Source organism: Alosa sapidissima, chromosome 8 (assembly GCF_018492685.1).
Source record: "Alosa sapidissima isolate fAloSap1 chromosome 8, fAloSap1.pri, whole genome shotgun sequence".
NCBI lineage: Eukaryota > Metazoa > Chordata > Actinopteri > Clupeiformes > Clupeidae > Alosa > Alosa sapidissima.
In genome coordinates, this window is record NC_055964.1 from 7687147 (window position 1) to 7691992 (window position 4846).

The following is a 4846-nucleotide window of genomic DNA, read 5'->3' on the forward strand; positions in this document are numbered from 1 at the left end:
ATTTCAGACATCCAGAGTCTGTAAGGTTGTAAAATCACCTATGACATTACGCAAAATATTACCTGGTACACTCAGTCCAATTTCCGAGAATTCCGCTTTTACTACACCCTGAAATAGTGATAGATTCACATCTGTGTGCAACAGTCTGTGTTAATAGTGGTGAAAAGTGTTTAGAGTCGCAACTCGCAGATTGCCAGTTTTACTTAAGTCTGGGACAGAGAGGAGTTCAAGGCCCTCTGTGTCTTCTTCTTATGAACAATTTAGAACTGATAAAGTCTGCAGTGGAGACTGGATGATGTTGACAAGAGCCTGTGAGGCTAGTGAGCTGGTAAACCAGGTGTCCTTCAGAGTAAGGTGACGGAGCTTCCCTAGGTTTCTGAGATCATCTGTGAGATTAGCTGAGACATCGCACTGGGACTCTGGGAGAAATTTCTCAATTATTAGTGTATCCACACTAGACGTTTGCAGGTCTAAGAGAACGTCTTTAAATAGCTTTGGTGTTTTGCAGAAATTGATCTGAAGTGTTAATGATTTTAGCCCTGAAAGATAACCCAGAAAGTCTGTGTTGAAATGTGTGAGGTGGTCATTCCCAGCTTGAAGAGCTAGCTCCCGCAGTGGGGAACGTGTGAGAGGTTTCAAGTCGAACTTGTCCATATGTGACACTTGTGGGCGTCCCAGAGAAAGGGAAGAGAGACTCTGTAGATGCTGAAAGGACTGACCCAAGGTGAAAGATTCATAGAGGTTTTCAGAAAGGTCTAAAATTCTGAGTTTGGGAAGTCCTTGTATTTCAGGGATCGCGGAGAGCATGTTGAAGGAGAGGTCCAATTCCTGCAGGTGAAGGTTTCCTTGGAATGCTGCCGGCGAGATTGAGATCAGGCCACAGTTGGACATTTTAAAGATGCATAAGGCTGACAAACTGGCCAGGTCAGTTGACGTCAGTGTGGAGATGGTGTTGAAGGAGAGATATACTGGGCGTTTCTTGGCAGGTTTGAAGGCATGCTGGTGAGATTTTGGTCGGAGAGATCTATTCGATCTTTATCAGGCGTAATGCATGTGCCAGCTGCTTCCTTCATCCACACAGATGCAATAAGCAGGAAGGATAACAGCAGAGAAGACGAGAGGGAAGCATCCATCCTGGAATAAAAGATGAAGGGTATGGATAAGAATTTAGTAAAAGTCAACATTAAACAGGGAAGGTCTACTAGGTTGAGTGCCCTTGCCCCTTGCTCCACTGATGGGTAGGTCTGCCATGGTTGTCGTGGTACAAAATAAAAAAAGATGTATGGTATTTATAAAATAATTTAAATGAAAAAATATGAAAATAGGTTTCATAGAATGGTGGTTAATTCATTCTGGATTTTCCATATCAGATTGACTTTGTTAATCCTTGGATGGCAATTTATCAACCAAATCAAATGATCAGCCTCTAATGTTCAGTTTAAATATTCAATAGTAGCAGTAGTTGTAGTAGCATTTGGGTGCCCTAAGCAGAACTGCTTTGTGGTGCTCCCTCTGCATCTGAAGTTCTGATCTCGAGCTGACGTTATCAATCGCTTGGCACCTTGATGCAAGCTGAACTGTGTTTGATGGCCCTCCATCTCTACATCTGCTGATAAAATGTGATCAGCCAATATGTATCAGGTCCCCCCCCCCACGCGTGGTTCAGCCCAACAAAAACAGTAAAAAAGAAAATTTAAAAAAAAAGGCAAAAATCCAATATTAACTGAATTTTACTTTTGTTTCCAATCCAGTTTCTGTTTTCTTTATCTTGCGAGACTAATGACACATTTAGAAAATAGCAGCAATCATCTATTTTCTGACCAGTTAAAAAATTTGAAAATTGGATTATTAAACACATTTTTTATTTGGATTAGATGGATGGAGCAAATAGAACAAACCACTGCAAAGCGTTAGGACCTACATTTATAGCACAATATTAACAATGATATGCATAATATTAAGTTGGTATAAACAGCCTTCATTGCTTTGGAAATGGAAGCATGTCATGATGACATGATGTGATCTAGACATTTTCTGTTTGCAATTAGAAGTTAATTATGAGCCTGGTAGCCACCTAGCCTGTCTGAGTGGAATGCATTTCAATCGACATATCATCATGTGCTTCATGTAAATGCTTAGTTTAAGGGAACGAATCATTGAAATCATAGTGAGTGCAGCCTGTTATAGTGCCCTCTCGCAGTCAAGGCCGTAGCCAGAATATTTCAAATACATTTCAAATAGAAATGTTGAATAGCCTATCTGACACGGTGAGTGTCACATCTATGTCCCTCTCTTCTCCTCCTCCTAACTCTTTGTCCTCTGTCTGATTTATCTCTCCTGTCTCAAGTGTTGTGTTTTTAAAACAACAAGTCTAAATAACCAATAATATAATTTGACAATAGGTTATGTTTGGGCCATGCTTAGATTATATACATCACAACATTAAATATTCATCCTATATAAAATTAATATAACTTAATGTTCAGTTCAGGTTACATACAGTAGGGGCTTCTCCACTGAATTTTAGCATAACATTTTCCAGTACAGTATCTCATTGGTGGCCCTATTGCATCTTCATGCTTCATTGCAGCTTCATGCTTTCTCATTCGTTTTGACATGTCAGAGGTAGCCTATAGGCCTATCTGAAACTACGTGTCACGTTAGGCAATGATAATTGTCTCGTCGGCTATTTTTACTTAATAAATTAAACTGAACTTGAAGAAAGAAATACCGAGGACATATCTCGGTGTCCTGGTACGGCATGCTCGCAGTTTATAAATGGTCAATAGTGGGAACCGGATAACTCCGAAATCTCCTTTAGACTTATCTTTGTTGCCTTCATGATTTCCTTTAAAAACTTTCTTATATCAAAAAAAGGAGATATCAATTATTAAAAATGCCAAGGTAGCTGGAACCTGCCACTTTCTCTCTCTCTCTCTCTCTCCCTCTCTCTTCTCTCGTGCCCGCTCAAGATGCGTTCCCAATTAAATGGAGTAGCATGACGTAAGATCTACTTCAGTGGAGATTGAGAGGACCCATATCATCATTGCATGTAACTTGCTATTGCTGTATTTCGACATTGTAAACGTTCGGAAGAATGAAAAGCAGCTTGAAGTAAAGCTGCGATAGGTACTTATATTTATTGACTAAATGTTGGTGCCCTCACAGTGCGTGATGCGCATGGTGGTAGCGGCGGCACTGAGTAGTAGCAGCAATAGTCCTAGTATTGCAAATAATTGCCCATATCATAGAGCATTTATGACATTTTAACAATCAACAGTACAATTGTAGCAATGTAATTCTATTTCAAATGTTGTTGTTTTATAATCATGTTACATTAATAACTGTCCTAATAATGCAGAAGACATAACTTGATTCACAATAGGCCTACCTTATCAATCACACGGTTTCAAAAAAGAAGACTTATACAGGCTGTCTTTCTTGATACCTCTCCTACCTGTATGTCATATATTGTTTGTCTGACGAACAAGTACTTCTCACCTTCAACATCTCTCTCTACAACTGCTGTTTCATTCCCATCAGGTACATGAAAAAGCAAGCCTTTTAAAAGTGTGGGGGTTGTGGGATAGGGAAGTGAAACAATTCTGCCAAATGATGGTGTCAGGGAGTTTCTCCCCCGAAAGGTTTTTTAAATTTAGGCTAAACACACCATTTTAATGCAGTTTGGGAGGGACAGAACAAGCAGCGTCCCTCATCTGTGTGGCTCATGTGGTCTACATGATCTATCTGCTATCACTTCACTATTTGACACTACCCTACAGACATGAGACATAGGCTATCTCATGTTATAAATGAAGAAATCATTTCAGAAATGATGTTTTGTGCACATGGGTTAGCAGGCTACAGTAAATTGCCTAACAGACAACAGCCTAAATTTCGAGGTATCACTGGGCTATTAATATGCCTAACTATAATACCTATTAAATAAATGTAAAGGACACAGAATAATGACAGAACTGTAAGCTCAAATTCAATCTTTTTTTGAACTGTAAGCTCAAAATCGTTTGAAGTCTACCCAAACATATGCAAAGGGAATATAAACTAGATGTACCGCAAAGCGGTACAAAATATTACCGCCGCTCAGTCCTGTACATCCATTCCGTGAAAATAAATCATATTAATGAATTTGTCTCCATCTTCTACTCCATCCCCCACTCTTGAAACTTTTGATTTATGCTTCTTACTTGTGAGTCTACGTCAGCGTCATTCTCGCGTTCTCCTTTACAGCAATAAGACACAATTCCTCCAACTCTAGCCTCGCCCTTTACTCATTGTCTTCATCTTGTTTTCCCTTTTCAAAAAGTTCATACTTAAGTCATTCGCGTTCTGTCTCCCTGTACTTTGGAGACCCCTCTGCAAATCCATCTGAGGGGCTGTGTTGTCATTAGCGTATAGTAAAATGTGAACGATTAATGATATGATAATACTATATGATGATACTGCTTTTATTGCATTAATCGGTTACAAGGTGCTGTCATCTATCCGAAACATCTACTAAGCCGTCTCTGGGTTTGTTGGGTGGGTATTGCAATGTTCAAATAAAGCATGTTAACCTATTTCATTTAATTCACTTCTGTGCGCCTTGTGTGAGATCACTCAAGTCTTGCTTTAGTTAATTAGCAAGTTTCTACCAGAAGCTCACAAATGCCGTCATGTAAGCTACTTTCTAAATATTCAACATAATCGGAAGCAGCTGCAATTATAACAGGACATTTTGAAAGAGACCTGCTGCGTCTACTTTGATAAGCAGCGTCATGAACCGCACTCAAATACGGTATGTTTTGTTTAACTTCAAATAGCATAGACTTTGTTTGTGCACTTTTGA